At 38.3% G+C, this 21,851-nt stretch overlaps 1 long non-coding RNA gene across 1 annotated transcript; it reads left to right on the plus strand.

Moving 5' to 3' along the window:
* Positions 1–415: 415 nt before the first annotated feature.
* On the plus strand, positions 416–7,779 carry LOC108641777. The gene is made up of 3 exons (XR_001922251.2): positions 416–562; positions 1,357–1,535; positions 6,892–7,779. It is a non-coding gene; the product is annotated as an uncharacterized LOC108641777 (long non-coding RNA).
* Positions 7,780–21,851: the final 14,072 nt, after the last annotated feature.

Genomic DNA, 21,851 nt, shown 5'->3' on the forward strand with positions numbered 1-21,851 from the left:
CCCTACGGCTCGGGATATTCTATGAGTCTATGGTTATCCTGAAGCAAGGAGGACCAGTTTGTGACTCAGCTGCTACCCTGCTGCAGTTTTTCAGGCCAGATTGTGTAAGCTGGGTCTCATTCCAGGGGAAACAGTTGGGGTAGCAGTAGCTGCAGAAGTTTAGTTTGACAGTCCTGTACCCACCACAGAGTAGCCATTATTCCTGCTTTCATACTCTTTCCAGCCTCAGGTTTTCCTCATATCTTTCCTGCAGCCTCACTCTCCCTTGCCCTGTGGTCCTTCTCCATTGCTCTTTTGTTCTTATTTCCATTTGACTTTTCCATAAAAATTTCTCTTTTTCCCCCCTTTTTAAAGTCAGCATCCTACTGACTCATCTCTTCTGGGCTACCTCTTCAGGTACACATGTCCTTGAAACAAATCTGGGAAAGGAAAGAAATAACTTCTTCGTGGACATGGACTCTGCTGGCACAGTTTAACCCTACTGCCCCACTCAGTCTGATACATCTGCATAAACTTTATACTCTTGCAGAATGGGTATTTTTAAGGATTTCTGTAGCCAATAGTAAGTGAAATGAGTATTAACAAAGTCCCAAGACTGACATGTGCTTCAGGATGCTACTAGAAGGCATACAGGGAGGAGGAAGGACACCAAGGCACAGCATTTCAAGCTTTAATGTAGAACCTGAAGCATCTGGTTTCTGATGAAGAAAGGCTGAAATACAACATTTGATGTAGTCAGAGGTAGATCTGTTTGTGCTACTGCTCTTTTAGAAGGCTTAATGAAAAAAGTACAACCACAGGAGACTCAAAAGTAAGGCATTAAAAGGATGAGCAAAGGACAAGATTTCAGCCTAGTTTCTGATGCATGACATGCTATGGAGTGCTCTAGTATGGAAGAAATTCCAGAGACCTTCAAGATATGAAGGAATTTTTAAAAAACAGTAAAGATTTCAGAGCTGCACTGTGTTACACTATTCTCTTTTAAGTATGCATAGTTTCGCAGCTTCTGCAGTGCCAAGGATTCTTTTTTATAAACTTTGCATTTGATCTTATGAAGTATATAACTATACATTATCTCACATTAATACATGGTAATATAACTACACAAGGCATTTATGAATTAGTTGATCAGACTTTTGAGGAACCCCAACCCCCTGGAATGGAGAAACACACTGTCTGTGCCAAATACTGCCATAAATTGTACCCGTATGACTCTGATGCTGCTTGCAGCAGTTTTGATAGGATTTAAGGATAGGAGAGAACTGAATTCAGGCTGTTGATATAAATATCTCCTTGTACATGTGTAACGGTTCCTACCTTCTTTTTCTCATCAATTCTTCTATGGCCCTTACTCAGATCACAGTCCTGCTGCAGCCATTGCTGGGTTATTTTCCCGAGCTGCCAAGGATCCAACTGTGCTCATTTGGGATTTGTCTGCATGGAGTTTCCTGTAAGATCGAGACTTTTGCTGCTTGGAAAAAAGAGAGTCCAATTCATTATGTTTGACTGGCACCTAGGAAAATGAAGCTTTAACTGTAAGTGTATTATTCTACTAGTAATAATTATAATAGTAATTATAATATTATTGCTATTATATTTTCCTATTACATTATGGTACTAAAATATGTTATTATATTTTTTATTATTACAATAATTTACATAGTTTCACTATATTGAAACCAAGCCATACACACACACACACACATATATATATATATAGATATTTATATGAAGAGAGAAACACTTTTTGAAACCTAGTTTCATAGCTGCTGAAAATAGCTCATTTTCCAAGCTCTGGCTTTTTGGAGGGATAATCCCCAGCACAGTAGTAAGCCAAGACACTGTAGGCTGGAAACAAAAGTATATGACTCAAAAGAAAGGCTCTTATTCATGGCAGAATTACTGCAGCAGCTCACACTTCTGTGCTGGGACAAAGCAATCTCCAGAAGGGTGTGATCTTGGCTGAGGAGAAACAGTCTGAGTCCAGTTCTCCACCAGGTTTGGTTTGTGGTGTCTCATGGGCTGACAGGAAGGTCAGTCCCTACGCAATAGCTTGCCCTTCCCTGAGGAGCTGTGAAAAGCTGTGCAGAGCTCACTCCTCCGGCCACAGCCACAGAGGAAACAAGCTATTCACACACAGGCTCGCTAACACAGAGGTCCCAAAGCAGCTGCTGGCGCTCCCTGCTATTTTGGCACCTAGAATCCATTTTTTTAACGGTACTCTGTAACAGGTATGAAGTGTATCTGAGCATTGCAATTTATAATGCCACAGAAGGGGAAAAAAAAAAATCTTAAAAATGACAGCACAGCAGTGGAATACTTAGCTTAAACTTTGGCAAAATAATTATCTTTGTGCACTATACATAGTGTGATTTATAGTATGGCTTCATGAGAGACCAAATGAAACCCTGGGGTGAATTTTACTCAAAAAGTGCAAAAGTAAGATTAATGAACTGGAATTTTGCACATATACCATTCCACTGGACAGAGACGTCACTTTTGATGCTAGGAGTCCCACCAATATATTTATATTTTAATCCATTGATTCTTACATATTTTGCATAATTAACTTTGCATATTTATACATAATTATTATGAAGATTTATTACAGTGCCTCCCAGACATGCCAGATGCTTTAGGTACAGTTCCACATACACATAGTTCTCTGTTTCAAAGAGTTTAGAAGCTGGAAATGGAAGCTTGGAAATGTCTACACTCAGGTATGGCTTTCCTCACTTTATGTGCAAAAGTGTTTGCAGGGTTGGGCCCTGTACAAACAGCTGAAGTATGAATATGGCAGTCCTGAAAATCATGACTCTTGGACTTATTTGAATGCCATTTTTTTACCTTTTTGGAATCAGAAATCTATAGATTTAATACTCTTCAAATCTAACTTGGCTTGGAGATTATTCAGGGATGTAAATTTTGGGGGGGAATACTCTGGAAATATCTTAATTTTTCTCTCCAAGAGCCATATCAAAATGCAGTGGTACAAAGGGGACCTGAAAGCCCTTGTGAAAGAAATTGCTTTGGCAGGAGTGCGCTGAAATATGGCCATAGATGTTTCTGCAAGGAACCTTCTCTATGGAGGTTATGGCAGTACTCAGGATGGATTTTCAAGAAATTCCCATTGGTTCTTTGATCGATACATCTGGGGCACAGTGGGGGTTCTCCAGTCCTAAGCACAGTGGAACTAAGGTAATTTGCGGGGTGGTCAGCTTAACTTTATCTTCCTCAGAGTGTGAAGTGTCTCCAGGAAAAGCAGCACAGAACCACGGGGAGTTTTTCCACACTGAAACACCCTTTGTCCCCCACCCCAAGAGTCAAAGCAGAACCATGTGCTGCCCACAGAGCCCACCCTGTCCTTCCACTGCCTGTCACTGGGTCATTCCCCTCCAAGAGTGCCACTACACCAAAGCTGGTGCTCCTGTACGCCATAATTTGCCTGTGAAAGTACTTTTTGGCCAAGCCTAATGGATTTTTGAGTGGGAGGGCACAGTTGGCCCCCCGGGTGGTGGTGGCACTCACAGGCCTATGGTGTCACCTGGTGATTGCAGGGGCTGGCTGGAGCCCCAGGGCCCCGCTGGCACCCCCTTTCCGCCCTGTTCGCGCTCACTGGGCCTTTCTGAATGTTCCTTTTTCCCCCACACTAACCCAAATAAACAGAAGTTTCCATAATGATGATGAATGTCCACCAAAGGCTAAAATAATGTGCAAGTTTCTAATTTGTTTTTAAATATAGTGATTTTATTTGTGAGGTTTTTTGTGTGAGCCTCTCAAACACCATTAAACTCATACTCAAATATTTACAATGTGTTTATACTTACCGTGTTCACCTCTGAACAAATTGTTTGACCTTATTTGCAAATGTGTTACAAGAACTCCCAATGACAGATGATCTTTCATAGGAAATCACAACATGTAAGTGAAATTGAAGCTATGCTGCTGCCCCGTGCAGTATATCAAAGTGTTCTGATCTCCCTAAAACATAAATTTGTGGTGCAGCCACCCTGGCAGACCCTGGGTGGGGATGAAGAAGGGTCCTCCTTTAACCTCTGGTGCACAGACGCGCACTTCAGGGGTCAGTTTACACCATGCAAGATGAGGGCATTTGACGTGCAAAACCTGCAGGGCTGATGCTACCCAGTCACTCAAATCACATAATTAATGTGCTTCTGGGTTCCAATAATAAACAATTCTGATGCCTACTCACTACAGCCAAACTTCCCTGGCTAAATAAACAAGTTTTTGCTTAAAAATGTCTCTTATCCAAAATGAAGTTTTCCATCTATCAACCAATCCCACTATGAGCTTGTGTTTTTATGGTTGGCAGGGGAGACAGCAACTAATCTAGTTTCCCACTGATTATGTTAAGATTGAAAGAATTTATTAAAGAATTATTTATGTTTCTGTACCTATAAATTTTATGCTGACATTTGCTCACGTTATCTCCAGACATAGTAGTCATACTTAAACTATGTCATTTTAGCTAACTAAATATTATTCTATTTATGGAACTAATGGATGGTACAGGAAACATGAAATAAATATTGAAAGAAAATTTAGATCACTCAAATGATATATTTTTATATCTGAATGTCTAAAAAACAGACATCAAAGAGCAAGAGGGGGCATACCATTGTGTGTCTTACCCCATTGAGGAACTGAAAGGATCATTTCAAAGCATTTCCCATTTGCCAATAAAATGGTTTTGGTCAGACTCTTCTTTTGTTACTCAACAGCTCTTAATAAGATGGATGAACTGCAGGGGAAGCATTTTCTTCCACAGGTAGCGCTGTGGGCAACTTACAGGTTGAGAAAAATGGTGAAGAGCTCCTTCAAACCCAGTGATCCAACCCAGTCCTTACATCCACAAATTTTGTGTTGAACCATTTCCATGGGTATCACCAAAGCTACTGTAAGTCAGCAATCCTGATTTACAATATCTGTGTCCAGTAAAAGAATCAGGCCAATTACAGTTCCTCGAACAGGAGCCTAAGCAATGTCTGTTCCCAGTTTAGACACAGTCTAGACATCATTCTTCAGCCATCCTAAAGCCTTTCTGGAAAGACAATATTTCATAGTCATGTAATCATCGGCTCTTTGTTGACATGACCAATATGAAAGTCAATTGGTGTCAGCTGTAGTGGTGATTTTGTGATGGGAACATCTACTCATTTTTTTCTGAATGAGACTTAGTCTTGGCCACTGTTAATAGGGCACGGATGAAAGCTCCAGATCCTGTTACAAGTCCTTTGAGTAAACTAGTTACTCATAATTTTTTCACATAGTTTATCTCCTTTGATTTGTAAAATTGCTTCCAGTTGATGCTTTGGGTCCAGGTGCCTTTTGAGTTATAAAAAACCTTTGCACCAAGCCCCAGACAAATCCAAATGCTCCTTTCTACCTATTCTGATAGTTTAGGTGATGCTGTATCTTCCCCAGCCCTTCACGGTCCTTGAATTTTTCATGTCTGTTAATTAATCACTCTGACACACAGAGTTCTGCCACACCAAAAAATGTTGTAAATATTCTATATATAGTCCTCAAATAGGACTAGCAACTAGGGATTTCTGCTTTGTTCTTTTATCACACATATGTTTTACTTTGATGTAAACATTGTTTCAAAAACAGTAAAAAGAGCTTTTTCATGTTATGCATAGATTATTCCATAAACATATGCATCCTGTCAGACACAGTAATAATTAGAAATAGCTGTAGTTTCATTGCTGACTCCATAGTACTTCAAACTTCTTAGTTTTTTAAAAAGTAAAAACCAGATGCACATCTTTGATTCTGAGTAGAAACTCTCTCATTTCAATTAATTTCCCTGTCACCAGGACTCATTTAGTGCTCATAAATAACAAATAAATAACAAACCAAATAAACTCACTACATTTTTAAAATTTTACAACATTAACATTTCACATACAAAATTCAGCTGGGTAAAGGAGTTGAGGCTGGTTAAATTTGAAAATGTCCCACATAATAATTAAAGTGAAATTCAGAAGTGTTCTTACAAAATGACTGATTTTTTTATTGTTGTTCCTGAATATTTTTTTACTATTCAGACAAACTGATGACATGTATAAACCTCTGTTGTATCATAAAAATGTGGTCAAAGAAAATTTTATCGTAAAAAAGTTGAATTAAAAAGCTTTCAGAGGGATAGTGCATTTAAATGAGTCTTATGTCCCACACAGAGAGCTCTGTGGATAATAAGATTGGAGTACTCTGTTCAACACTGACATATTTATTTTTAATAAAACATTTATTTTTAATAAAACATCTAGTACAGGCTGTACTAGATGATCTCTTGATAACAAAGGCAAAGTTTAAAGGTGTTATTTGCTCTTACACCTGTTCATGCGTTGAACATCTTAGCTAGTAAGTATAGCAATGGCAATAAGAGAGAAGTAAAAGTGTGGTGTTTATTTAAACCTGACTGTCACAGGTAGCAGTAGATTAATTTTCATCATGTTTAATAGATTGGACTCAAAACTCAGTGAACTCAACAAAAATATCCACAGTGCCTTCAGGATGGATCAGGCATTTTTATACTGTCTGGTGTTAAAGTTCAGTGCAGCTACAAGGAAGTCATCTTGGGCACCCTCAAGGCCTCTGCAAAATGTTGTAGTTCCAAGCTGCACTTGTCTCTTACAGCTCCCCAGCTCAGGGCCATGCCACGTGCCCTGGGGAAGTGTTTTGTCCTACCACTAAGCCAAGCAGAGTCTCCTGGCTCTAAACTGGATGGCTTCACCTAGAGGTACTGCAGCTGCTCAGGGTAAGAGGGCCTGAGTGTCAATGGGCAATTGTGCTTGTCAGCTTTGCATCTTTCACTTTCAGCCCCTCCCTTTTTTTCCCTACTTCTTTTATAAACAAACTTTTCAGGAGAATTCTGCTTTGCAAGGAGCTGTGCCAAGTGACATGCTTAGTGAACTGTGCTACCCTGGATAATTAAGAAGAGCTAAACTCTGGGTTTGTTACAACAGCTTTAGCTGCAGAGCTATTATTGACACTGTGTAAGTATCAACAAAATAATTGCCCAGCGATCATACTTCAACTTTTATTTCTGAAATGCATTAAGTGAACTACTTCTAATGCTAATGTCTCTGAAGATTAATTAAGAGGGTTGGAGAGGAAATTTTTTTTAAAATACAGTTCAAGAAGTAACTTTTTCTACCAGATGTTTCTAATGTAGCTCTAAGAAACCAAGTGTCACATCACCTAAAAATTAGATTTGGCTCAGTGGGAATTTCCAGTACAATTTTGTTTTCTTCAAAATTATACCAGTTAGTGAAGAACAGAAAAAAATAGCTTTTCTTTGATGACATCACTGCTACAGTTTTCAAAAACATTTAGATAGATAGCAGATAGTCTGACTGTTATGAATTTCTCAGTGTGCTTTTGACTTCGGTGTATTTGAGATAATATCACATCTATCACAAAGAGCTTGACAGAGATGCTTTCTCTTCAATTCTCCCTTTACAAACAGGATTTGATCTACTTCCTCTTCTCCCCTCTGAGGCCAAGGAAATTCTTTCTGTTCACTCTTCAAGCATCCAAGTGTATGTAAAAAATTATTTTTGGTGTCAGGTATGCACTGATGTTTCTCTGAATAAGCATTTTGTGCTAGAAGAAATAAATTAAATACTATAAAATGAATAATGCTCCCAGGATTCCTTCTGCTGCTTAGCCCTCCATGCAAGTGGTGCCAAGCCTGAAAGGTAAACTAGAGTTTTCCCAGCTTGTTAAGCTGAGTCCTGAAACCTTCTGTGTTTGAGGCAGTGGGATACTGAGTATTCTACCACTACAAGCTCTTGTGGTTTTATGGCCAGATGGAGATGGGATTTAAATACCAACAGGCAGCAGGATACCAAAATTTAACTAAGTATCTTAATAGATAAGTGGATAAATCCGTGATTACATGCTGCCAATGGCTAATTGTTCATTGTTCAGAAATAAATGCCCCTAGCAATCCTTCAGCAGTAATGATATCAGCAATACTTATCAGAAACAGACTGATGCCTTTGTACAAATGGTGCTGATAAAGAACTCACAAAGCAGAGCAGAGCAGAGAACAATTCAAACAAGTGGAATGAACAAAGGAGTCTATGGCTTATCTTTCATGGCATTTTCCATGGCTTCAGAGTATCTGACAGTGGAGCTGATGGGAATATATACTTTCCATGACAACAGTTACATATGTCGCTTGCACTTTCAATGTCTCTGCTGGAGCAGAGCATGCTCAGTCTCCTGCCTGCTGATGCAGGGCGGGGCAACTCTGGCACATGGGATAAGCCACCACTTCAGCTATACTGGCCCCAGAGTGATAGGTGACTTAAGGTCCTTAGGATGGTGTCTTGGGATGGTTGTTTTCTGCAGCTGCACCTGTTTGTCTCCAGATAAATCTAATTTTTTTTTTTCCATAGTCACCACAGTTCTCATCCCCAAAAGAGCAACCATAGCAGAAAACCCCAGGGTCACCATTTGTCACTCTTGTATTTGCTAGACCACTGTCTTACTTCATTTGTACCATGCTGTGGGTTTCCTGTAAGAAAATATTAGATTTTATTTTAATCCTCATTTTTTATGTGATGAGCCTCACATTATGTTCATCCATATCCCTGCCGTTCCATGAACAGTTTGTAAAGACGGACTTGGGACTGGAGCCTACATTGCTTTAAATAATTAAAATAATCATGCTTAAAATAATCTTGCCTCATCCTCTTTCTTTATAACAAAAATATTGAGGTCACAGGGAGTGATTCATTTCATTTACACTACCTGAAAACAGCGGAGCTTTTCTCTTTCCTTGTCTCTCAAAACTTATTCTTGCTCTTTCTCCTTCTGCTTTTATTGCTTTCTTTCCCATCCTCCTTTTCTTTTTTTCACTATAGGGTCTTTGCTGTGCTCATTAACACCATATCTGAACCTGTGATGGCTTGCTTTTTCTGCCTTCAAAATAATTGAAACAAATTTACTGTTAATGTTGTCTGAATTTAAGTTTGCACCTACTCCAGAGGGAGTTTTGTACTGCAGTAAAGCAGTTTCATAAGAGCAAAGGTAGCAGAGTGCAAAGCCAAGAAGCATTTTGTAAGATAGCCTGGATTGAAAAAATAATGATCCTTTGCTCTTAGCTGTAGTGCTTTATAACAAAACACTGAAAAAAATATTGCAGCACAAGGAACAGCCTTCCAGTGTTCATTGGATGCATTCCTATGAAAGACCTTCTTGTCAAATCTAAGACCTGACACAGAACTATCTGAGCCTCACCTAATATATAGATTCCTGTTGTTATTGTACTGTGGAATAAACAAACTCAGACAAAGCAATATCCAGAGTAATTCAGCTCACACACACGCAAACAAGTTTAGAAATTGGGATGATTTACAGTTTACATTAAACTGAGAGTCAAGTGGCTTGAGGAAAGCTCCAGCAGAGAATGCATGTGAAGTAGAATAGAGCTTCATTGGACCTCTCTATTGGTTGAACACATAGCACAGCTTTGTTGGAGCTGTTGTCCTTGCGTTCTTGTGTGACTGATAAACAAAGCAATCTTGCATCCTGGCTTATGAGGATAAAATTACTAGTCAGCAAATTAATGTTACTTCCTTGGGCAATAATAAGCACTTAAGTATGTGCTACCTGTGCTGGGGATCCCAGAACTGGATGTAGTACTCCAGGTGGGGTCTCACAAGAGTGGAGTAGAGGGGCAGAATCACCTCCCTCGGAATGCGGTTGGCCGCCTGGGCTGCAAGTCATAGCTCATGTCCAGCCTCTCATCCACCAGCACCCCCAAGTCCTTCTTGGCAGAACTGCCCTCAATCTGTTCATCCCCAGCCTGTATTGATACCAGGGGTTGCCCTCACCCAGGTGCAGCACCTTGCACTTGGCTTTGTTGAACACCATGAGGTTTCCATGGGCCCACTTACCAATATTGTCCAAGTCCCTCTGGGTGGCATCCTATCCTTCAAGCTTGTCAACTGCACCATATGAAAATGGGGAACCTCATTACTTCCAGTGACTATTCAAACTACGACTTCTATCTCCTGGTTTACTTTATATAATATGTTGTCAACAGAATAAGCCATTTTTAACAGTTTGATCAGGAATTAAAAGTGCAGTTAGTAGATATGGAGGTATATGGAGGATACCTCTGGTCAGTCTTCCAGATATGGTTCTCGCTTACTGAAAAGAATGAACTGTGGAAACTTCATCCCTTTTGCTTTTTCAGGTGGGTGTTAACTTTTCCAAGCAGCTGTCTGCAATATGTGTGGCCCCATATCTCATGAGAGGCATTTTTGATACCCTCTGAGGTTAAGGTTTCAAAAAATGTTATTGAAAAAAAGTCCCTACTTAGAATATTTTTACTTCGAATAGTTATAAAAGGGGAAACCCATGCCCTGAGTTTGAAATCCACGTTACTTTCCATGTGGTTCACACATGTGTAACATAGGCATGTTTTTATGAATCGTTTGTATATTCCTTAGCCAGACTCCTGTGTTTAAACAAATGTGGAAACAACACAATACAGCTGTATAAGGAATTTTTTGTTCATAAGTAAGATCTATAGATTTTTAAAGCTACACTTTCAGCAATAAAGAAATTGTCCATATTCCTGGAATGTACTTCGTGTCTCGATAAAATCTTTCATTGTTTTGGTCTGGAAAGAAAAAACGTACAAACTTTATAATGATGCCAACTTAGCAGTGCAAGTAATAGTCAAGGCTGAAGGTGCTATTCATTACTAAAATATCAAAACAGGCCTGTCTATTTGGCAAGAAGATTAGTTCTAACGTTGTTTCTAAAATTATTAACATATTAAATGAACTGCTTCAGAATTTAGGATAGTTGAACACTAAAAAAAATTACTGAAAAGTGAAATACAAAATAAATGGCCTTTATTGGCAGTTACCTCCAAACATTTTTTCTATCTCTTCCCTTTTCTTTTAGACCATGAAAGGAATATCTTTGGATGGTTGCAATAGCATATGAGAAAATAGCCTCCTTTCTTGTACTGGATGATTTAAAATATTACTTCCTGAATTACTGTACTCTGAATCATCCAAGAAGTAAAGACCTAAAAACTGAACACATAGCCACTTGCCAAAATAAAGTGCTGAATTTGGACAAAGTGGATTTCAGGTGTCAGATGTAAGGTGCTCTACAAGATACATTGTCTGGTGTCTGCTCCACTACTAATTTGATGAAAAGATGAGTCAAGTTCAAATTCTGTATTGCCAATACAAAGAAAATTAACTGCCTTTTGCTGGCATATCATTCAGTCTTATTGCTGTGTCTCAGATACAGTGTAAAACTGTGTTCTGCTCACTGTTTGACTGGAAATGAATAATTCCTAGCCCTCTCAAAGAGGTGCCATGCACTACCTTCCCAACAGTGTCTCTGACTGTGCTGATGACTCTTATGTTTCTTCTCTGCTCAATTAATGTCTAAAGCAAGACGCCCAACATGTTCATCACCAGGTTTGGTATATAGGACAAAATTTCTTATTCCCTTAAAATTTCTTATTCCCTTCTTGTCTCAATTTCCCACTGAGAAGATATTACTGGACTTGTCCTCCTGTAGGGTCCTTCATGAAAACTAGTAAGGAAGCTTCTTGCACAGACAGTATTATTTTTGTTTCAATGAGGTTTTAAAAATCTGGTTAGTATCAGACTTCCAAAAGAGTAGAAATATTTTTTCCATGGAGTGTGAAGTCAACCCAAAATATAAATGCCCACATGAGCTCAGTTAATGAGTTTCTATCACTAAAATAATCAGCACTTATTCTACTTGATTGATCATTAAACATACTTTTATTAAAAATATTGGTTAATGAAGATGATCTTATACTCTCCATGGAAAGAGAAGACTTCTTACAAAATTACTTATAAGAAATAAAGTAAATGAAGCCAAAATTAGAGTTTGCATTTACCTTCCACAAACTGAGCTTAAGCAACAGTAAGCATTTGTGTCTAAAGTATAGTTACACAATTTACTTCCAGGGAAGACTGACGTTTCTGAACACTTCCAATTTAGCATAACACGGGGATTCATGAAAGGTTTTATGTAGTTTAATATGCACTCTTTTTTGCATAAGGAAGAGCAGTGTTTGAGTTGCAATAGTAGATATGCTCCATGCTGATGTGCCGTTTTAACCCTCAGCATTTCTAATGGCAGCTAATGTGTACCAGGGCAAATAGACCCACACAGACTAGACATTGACAAATTATTTTGCTCAAAGTTTAAACTGGCAAACTCAGTCTTTCAGAAGGAATTGATGTTTTTCACCATGTAGCACACCCTAGATTTCACCACAATTATCACTGACAGTTTTAGGAACTGTGCGATCAAACGAAGGCATGAATTGGATGAATCTCATCCAACTGTGTGGAATTCAAATCTGTATTAAAATTATTCTAGAAAAAATAGTAAAACTGGTTTAGTGGGGGATTTTTAGCCTTGCATATGAAAAATGGATTTCTCCATTCCATAGTTGCATTATGAAAAGAAAGCGATGAGAGGAAAAAGAAATGGAGAAAATTTCCCACATTTTTAACAGGTAGAAGTCCTGTCAGTGTTACTTAACTCCCTTTTTTTACTCTACTTAAAAGCTTTAGGTCAGTTTAAATAAATTTTAAAAAAATTAAAATAATTTAAAAAAGAAAGCCAAAGCATGTGATTTTAGAAATACCTTAATTAAATGTTTTGACTTTTGTGCATAATTTGGGGGGGTTTGGATTTGGTGTTTGTTTTTTTTTTTCCTAGCTGATATATTGCCAAAGCTGATTGAGATTTTTTATTTCTTATTCTGCATTTTTAGCCTGTGTTTTTATGTGTCTGTATGTAATATAATTTTGTTTTTATCTAGTGTTAAGCATAGATGGAAAAATGTAATATACTAATGGAGGCTAAAAAGTGTAGTGACACTGGTACCAAATGAGAACAAAGGAGAGAACTCCCCAGTTTTTTCCCCAAAGAAATAAATTTTCTCATTTCTTCAAAAGAACCTAGGCATGAGTGCAAAGAAGTTTTACCTCACCTGACAGAAATGGCTTCTAATAAAGCTTCATTTTCTTTTCTAAAACTTTTAACAAGGACTTACACTGCTGGAAAAAAACTACTAGAAGGAAAAACATCACTCCATTATTCACTGTTTCCCCTTTTCATTTGTGCTAAGAAAAGTTAAATTTGAAAAATCTGAGAGCTGGAAAAATAAAGGCCTCTGTACATCTTCACCTACAGCAAATTCACTGAGGAGACAACAATAAACTCAGTAAATGTAAAGGTCCAGTTTATAGGTATCCTGTATTGTTGAAGCAGTCAAAGCAGCCGGAGTTAATCACTTGCTCTGGCCTGAGGTCTATATAAACACCAGTAGAACAGTCTCATATAGTTCTGAGGCTGGGATTGATTCAAAGAAAATTTAGTAAGAGACATCTTGTTTGATGGCTGGTGGGATGCGCAGAGTCAATATTTGTAATAGTAATTAGTTCTGGAGCTGAGACAAGTGACTTGATACACATGTTATGGCATTGTCCTTTAGGTCTTTCCTTTTGGAAGTAAATAGTTATGTTAATCTAATCTTACACAAAGTCTCTTTCTCTCAGTTCTAAATTTCTTTTATAAGGGAATTTGTCTAATTTACCAGCTGTTCAGAGAGCAGCTTCTTCCTAACAAGTATTTCTGCTGAAGACAATCTAAACTAATAAAGACTGGTTGTTAAAATTTAGTAGTAAGATTAAAAAAACCATAACTCTGCTGCAGACTAACATTGAAGAATGCATTTTGTCAATCAGAACCAAGCACTTTTAAAATAAATGTTAGCTAGACATGTTAGGAGGCCAGCTCCTTCCCTTTGTAAGTTTATTCTGAGACTTCTACTTGGAGACTACAAAACCAGATGGAGGGAGTATCATCATTTAGACTGACCTCCAGCATAACTTAGACATAGGGCTTTCGTAAGTTATTTCTCATTCCAAAAAAGCATTTGATTTAGAAAACATTCAAATTCTAGTTTAAAATGGCCTATGATGGGAATTCACTGTAACCTTATTAAGCTGTCCTAGTGGCTAATCAGTCACTGTACAGAATTTGTCTAGCTCCAGTGCTCAGACAGTTAAGCTTCTTATAATTTGATCTTTCTCAGCTCTGAAGAATTACAACATTGGTGTTGCCAAGCAAGTCACCCTTTTATATTCTCTTTGACACAGGAATTTGTTGAGTTCCCGAGTGTTTCAGTATAAGACAAAAATTTCAATCCTTTGTTTTTTTTCCAACTATTTTCTGCGTTCTTCATGGTTCCTCTGTACTCAGTACAGAGTTGGGCACCAGTTCACAAAGTAAATGAATGGTGACTTTCCTTGTCTCGTTTATTAGTATCACATTTCCTCATCTAACCCTGCAATAAATGAACTCTTTCAGCTGTAGCACGGCATTAGGGACACCTCCAGATCCCAAGTATTTCCAGAGCTACAACTTGCCAGATGTAGTCTGCTGTCTTGGCAGCATTCACTTTGCATAGCTGGGTGTCCTGCACTTGGCCTTGCTGGAACTCAGATTTATAGCCATGCCTTTTTCACAGAGTGGTCCAGGTGACTCTGTATCTGTGACCTGGTTTCCTAAGTATTTGCTTTCTGTGTAATCTTATCTTTCTCACAAAATAAGCAGACAAGAACATGACTGCTCAGGTTTGTTTCAGATCTGTAGAGCTAGAATGGACTTTCTATTTCTCATTTCTCTTTGGAGACCTATTCAGTTGTCTAGCTTCAGACTATTTCATAAGGCTGTATCAATTTATCAGAGTGGTTATTATTTCTTATCAAAATGTCTTTGGGCATTAATGTTAAGTGTCTTTCATAAATCATGCTAAAAGTACACTGCTATTACTTTCAGATAAATTTGTTGCTTCTTGCCTCTGTCTTTAGAAGAGGATCTTAGGCTTTTCCTTTAATTAGTTGACACTAATGAAATAATTTTCCTTTCCTTCTTTTCTATAGCATACAATGTCAGTTATTCAGACCTACTTCTGCAGTGTCTCATTCACAACATTTAAATATTTGTGTAGTACTGGCTTTGTCCATTTCCGAGTAATTTCTGGGAAGTTTTGCAATTTCATGAAAATCTAGTGTTGTGCTGAAGAGAGTTCACTTACCTTTTCTGGTTTTAATCTTGCAGGAAATTACAGTGATAAAAAAAATTCAACTGTTTGCAACTGCTATTTGTTATGTTTCCTGTTTATTTTATAAGGAAGATAATTTTGCTTTCATTGAATGTAACAGTTGTATCAAACCTTAAGACAACACTCTCCAAATATAACATTATTGAACATTTAGTTTTGGGCCAATAGTTTGTTTTACTAACTTTATCTGTCCCTTTATTTCATAAAACGCCCCTACATTACTGATGATTATACCTCAAAAAAACATTATGTTTTAGGATCCACCTTTCAAATTAAAATATTACCCCTGTGTTTTTTAAGATGGAATTAAAGAAGTGTTTAATTGTATCTTAAGTGCGTGGGTTCAAAATTATTTACCAGACACACATACTCTCTCTTTCTCTGGAAAAAACACCCCACACAAGTCTCAAATCCTGCCATGAGCTCCATCTCAGGCCTTTCACAGGAAGAGGCAGCACAAATCTCATGCACATTGATTTGGCCAGAAATTCATGGTTTTTTGTTTTGCTCTCTGTTTCCAAAGCTGTCAAAATAGGGAATCCCAGTAAAGACATTCCTGATGTGGCAATCCAGCTGGGATTTAGTGTCACAAGATTTCTCTCTGGATGCTTGACAGCATCCTTGGTAAGGTGAGAGTCACATGGGTTTGTCAGCCTGTTGTGTCTGTTGTAACTTGTGTGATGGGCTTGGGGTCTGTAGTGAACCCAGAACTGCAGCTGTGGAAGAAATCCAGATGTGTGGAACTCCTGGAAGCAGGGGCTGCAGTGCCTGGGAGCCACTGAATCCGTTTGAGGTCTGTGGAGTATTCAGCCCAAGGAGCAGAATTCCTCCCATTCTGCAAGAGCTGTGATTGTATAAACATACAGCAAGTCCTGGATATATTATTCAAGAGATAAATACTCTTTTTGACTTATTTATACTCTCACGCTTTCACTTTGGGCAGGTGATGATTTGGGTCAGAGTTCTGTGTGGTAGCAACAACAAGAAACTTGGATGGTGGTTGAGAAATAAGATAGCCCATCTATTTCTCTAGGTGCCCTTACATTCAGATATTTAATAATAACTTTAGTCCTCAACAGACATTCAGATTGATTATCAACCTGCAATGAAACCAAGAAGAATAGAAATAAGAAAATAAGAAAAATGAACAATTCAATAAGCTGTAGATAAAACAGCCAGACTTCTTTCCAAATTGATTCCACATGGTGAATCAGATTCTGCTTTCCATTCCATGAATAAAAATCTGGAGTCATTCAGCTAATTCCATTGGAGAAACTACGTTGAAGAAAGGCAACAGAATTTGACCCAATGAGTAGAGATACAGCTTATCTTATTGCTGTTGATGTTCTTGCAGTGCACCAATATGATTGTAAATATTCAGTTCTGTCACCACATGTTGAAAGTTCTAAACCTCTTGTTTTGCACTTGTTAGGTTAGCAGTACTTTGAAGGCTAGAACACAGAGTCAAGGTGCTCCAGGAACTCACTGTTTTCCTGGCTAAACAGTAACAGTATCTGTAATGAGCTGAGGATAAATGCCATTTGGAAAGTAAGTACGGGAACCATTTGACAGTAATCAAGAAAAACAAGAAGAAACTCTATACCCTGATTTTTCTCTATGCATGAGAAGAAGTTAAATAACTTCCTCCTCTTCTTCCAAAGCCCAGCAGCTGCATTCAAAAACCTGAATCGCGTGCTTTTAATAGAAATCTCAGCATGGTTAAAAAAAATTACTGAATGTTCATTAACTAATGTACTAGGGTTCAGACAGCTGAGTTATAGCAACTTAATAAGATATTGTCTGACAGCAGAACTGCAGTAACTCTTGGTTACTGGCCATATCTGTCTTAAGTCCATCCCTGTTTGAAATCAATGTAATGTAGATTAGAAGTTAGAGAGCTTCAATCTTGGTCTTTCTTCCTCTAACTCCATCAGTTGTGAAACAACAAGACTATACTGCAGCTGATCAGTGGTAACACCATAGATATCTCTGTCCCTTCCAGTGACCAAAAAATGGCAGCTTTATGAATTTGATAGTACATCCAAACTAACTGCTGATTGCTGAACTATGACTCAGTTCCTTGCAGAGCTGGAATTAACTACAAATGCCCCTTGCATACTCCTCATGAGTCAGATCCTGTGAGTTTTTGTTCACATAATTCATACAGCTATTTACACTGAAGACAGAAGTATTTGAGAGTAGAAGCCCATGTCCATGCAGCAGCCAATTGAACCAAGACAGTTTCTTTGCCAGCGAACCCTAACACATGCGATGCTGTGTCCTTCAGGAGCAGTTCCACACCAGCAGTCAGAGGGACTCCAAATGATTGCTGGAAGAAAGAAGATAATGCTGAGTAGAGGCCGTAGAATGGTGGAATGGCTCATCTGAAACATGTCAGAAGCTGCTGGTAACTTTTTTTTCTCCCCGACAGAAAAAAGAAAGCAAGCTAGAAATCAAAAAGCAATCTGAAAAGGTAGCAGGAAGTTTCCTACCCTGGGATTGAACGACAGCTGCTAGTCCCTTTCAATGAATGTTTTATTTCCTCAGCTTCTCCTTCTCATCCTGCCTCTTAGCTGAGGTTGCTCTTTGTTGTCCAGAGATCAAAGGGTGTATGATGTACAGACACTGATTTTAACCAAAGGAACTTTAGAGAGTGTCTTTCTTCTTGCTCTTAAGTTTAACTAGCTCTAAAATGAAAAGTTTGTGTTCTCCTAAAATAGCTCATACTGAAATTGATGAAACTGAATTTGCAGTATCTCCTTAGACACAACTCCAGATGCCATTAAAAAAGACCAGATGTCAAGTATTTTCTGTTATATTCTAAAACAAGGGGCAATAAAAGTTTCTATTTGACTTTGCTGATTTTAACCTAATGGTAAATCACTGTGCAGATATGCCCACATATTTTAGAGATATAATCATGACACAGGAGGTATGGATGCTCTACAGCATCATGATAATATCAGCATGTCCAAGACAGTGTTGAGGGAAATGATCTCCAGATTCTCTATCTTCATTGTTCTGAACACAGATAAAGACTTGGCTTGACAGATACACAGGATTGAATTTTCCCACAGGTCCCACCAGAAGAGAATGGGAACTGTGTGCAGTGGGGGTGGGGGACACAAAGGATGGGGAGTAGAACCACTCTTGCTGAATATTTTATGTCATAGATTTGATTTTGACAGGGTTAAAAAGTTCATTCATAAGCTAATTTCTATTAAAAAGAAAATTACTAAAAAGGAGAGATTTGTGCCTCTACTTTATGCAAGAATGAGCTTCAGGTTTACCTCTTACCTGTTAACGTATCTCCAACCTCTATGAGGCACTAAAGAAAGTTCTTCATCTAAAACATATGAATCCTTGGAGAAGGTTTTTGCTATACTTTGAGACAAATACTTGCTTGAAGATTGCTCTGGACTAAAGCCCAAATGAATTGACAGTGACATTCTGTCAGATGGTGCAAATATGGTTAATCAGGGTGATGTTGGGATATATGTCTCATTTTGCAAGTTTTCCAGAACTTGCCAATAATATTTCATTTCCATAAAAAACTGTTTGTGAAATAAAATCACACAGGACCACATTTGATAACTTTCCATGAATGTGTTGAAAACTCTATCTGGCATGTCACCCTACGGTGCGTGATTCAGATTCTGCTTTCAATGGCAGAGTTCCTTGATTTGCAGCTGCTAGCAGGTATGTGCCAGATAAATTTTAGGTGGAACTTAACTGATACTGTATATTTCTGAAGCAGATCAAACAGAAATTAGAGAACCTGCCAGTTTTGTAGGAAGGAATAAGCAGAAAATGACATTTTCTCTCTGTTTAATTTTTTTTTGGTGGAGTTTGGTCTTTTCAGTGGCCTTCTGGAGCTTGCTTTTTAGCACTGCTAAGAAAGTTGGTGTTTCAGATTTCCTAGGTTTCATGAAAACCTTTGTTTTGGCTTTGCTTTGAATGAGTTCATATTCAGGAATTCTGCACTGAGGGTTAGGGTTCAAACCCCAAATCTCAAAGCAATTCTGAGCTAAAATGATTGAGCTTTAGGCTGTTTATTTGTTGGCACCAGGGGACTTCCACCCAAACTATATCCTCAATGAGGGCTCAACTGAAACCTAATCTTAGTTTTGCTAAAAAGTGGCTCAGTTTTCTAGCTAGGTGTATAAATGAACAGCAGAGGTCTATTTGAACACTTCTCACTCACAGATAATTTTATCTCATAACACACCACCAAGGTATGAAAACATTTTCCCTGACTCATGCAGAGCTTGAAATGTTGGTCAGACAGTAGATCAAGAGTAAGTGTATACATGTGGACATACATGGACAGAAACTTGCCCGTGCACTGACCTGACCAACCAATGTAAGTTTGGATTTAAAAGCCGTAAAGCTGAATTTTCACAATGCCGGAGTAGACAGGTGTTATTCAAATAAAATGCTATGGCAACATATCTGTAGGAATTTTACCCAGGGTCTGGTTTGTGCCCCAGCATCTCAAAGGAGGATTTCGTCTGCCTGTCTATTATTGTGTGTTGCCTCACAGAAAACAAATGGTCAGGCTGGGAGTCAAACCAAAGCTTGCTGTCCTGAACTGTTGCCGCCCAACATTACATCCACTCCGCCATCCTGTCCTCCTCCTCCTCCTTCTCTCTACTGCTCTGCTGTGGAAACTTGAAGTCTGAAACCTGAAACTCCTGGGCCAGCCATTTTTGCACAGCTCTCTTCCTTCACAATCCATCCATTTGGGGAAGGAATGAAAGCTCGCAGTCTGCCTCCTCCTCAAAACATTTCAAACTTTCACTTATCTTCACTTAGAATAACTTGCCTGACCGGAGCGGGAGTCCTAATTTGTCCATTTGCCAGAACACTTTGTAAGCAGTCAGCCTCTTATCTTTTGTGCGAGGAGAGAGAAAAAAAATGACCTTACTGCGCTAGCAGGTCATGTCATAGGTCATCCTTTCATTCTCCTCACAATCAACTACATTTGCAATCAAAGAGACAGCACATTTTCCACAAGCAAAACGCTCCTTTCAAAAGCAATTGGAATGCTCAGTGTGTGCCACACTTGTCCCGAGTCCATGAATTTTTAGGGGGAGAAGAAAATTAGGTAAATGGAAAGGTACAGTGGATTTTAATCTCTCCATTTCACAGAGGGATATAATACTATATTGCACAACAAAATGCTTTTTCCTTTCAAACCTTCAGTGATTTCCTCTTTTATTTTTTTTTCATTTCACAATTGTCAGAGCCATCATGAAGAGCGAGGGTCAAGTTTGTTTGCTTTTTGTCTTGTAATTTAAGCATTCCGTCCTGTCAGGGTTCACTTTCCACTGACCTCTGAATTCATCTAAAATTGCCCAAAAGAACCCAAGTGCATACAAGTGTGGGAACTCATCTGTTTGTCATCTCCACCCAGAGCAGACCTGCAGCACAGTTTGCCATTGAGTCTGGGTAGAAAGGGTGAGTGTGTCTGTGCTGGCAGCAAAAGCTCACAGGCTCTCTGAACTGTATAAAGTTTTGGTTGTTAGGCTCAATATTGACAATGAATCTGAAAGCAACCATTTTTATGACCCAGAGTTTCTTAGAAGAGGAGAGGCTTTTGGTGCCTTTGGTTTTATATGTTTGAGTGGAGACATCATGCAGCTGTTTTCCATAGAGCCAAGACAATCCCTAGGTACATTTGAAAATGTTAGGATGTGCTTTTGTTTTAGAAAATACACCTGCATTACCTGACACTGAGAATAAAGCAAGACCAGAAACAGAAAATGTTGTGTGTGCCTAATTATTTTCTTCTGGAATTTTCTTTAGGCTTTTTCAAAATGTGATTTTTTTCTTGCTAGGTAAAGGCTTACATGTTTTTTTATTCCTGTGGTCTGTGAAGCTGGATGATATGAGTCTGTTTCTCTTGTGTCTTTTTAGCTAGCAAGAATAGAAAAACTGTACTTTTTCCTTTTCTTTATTATCATTTATTAATGAACTGACTGTGTATTTAGAACATTTTCGTCTGTTTTATTCTGTTCTTAAGCCTACATATATGGTGAATTTGTTAATGGAAAAATGGTAGAAGTAAACTAAGTAGTAAAATCCTCATATGTTAAACAGCTGTTTTAAATATTAATATAGTGTATATGTAGCATATAAAACCTTCAAAAGGAACTCCATGGAATGCTGGAATTCAGTTTTACTCCATTTAGTTTACAGTGTAGGTTTGCAGATATTATACAGAAGTTTCGAGGGAAACTGGGTAAGTACTGGATTTAGGGTAAATCATTTACAACAAAATATTTATTTGATTAACTCAGCTCCTATTTATACATTAATTACTTGCAAACAAATTTATATTTTATAAAATGACTATTATTCAACTACAGCTAGTTCCATTGAATGACTCACATTGACTCCAATGAGCTTTGAACCAGGGAGTCATCCAAGCTCTCACTGAAGGCAATAGGAGATGGACTGGCTCCTCAGTGAGTGTACTTCCATCTCAGTAATTTTTTATAAACTATTTGGTTACCAAATTTGGTTACCAGTGCTTTTCAAATATTTTCAATTTCTAGTTCTCTAACTTTCATCTCATTGAGGTATGGCACTCTGCATATAAGCCTGTGGACAATTTCATCTTGCTTTCTTTTTTACCCCTCACAGACTCACAGAGCAGGTAGTT

Source organism: Manacus vitellinus, unplaced genomic scaffold (genome assembly GCF_001715985.3).
Source record: "Manacus vitellinus isolate BGI_N305 unplaced genomic scaffold, ASM171598v3 scaffold_8_pilon, whole genome shotgun sequence".
In the NCBI taxonomy this organism is placed as follows: Eukaryota; Metazoa; Chordata; class Aves; order Passeriformes; family Pipridae; genus Manacus; species Manacus vitellinus.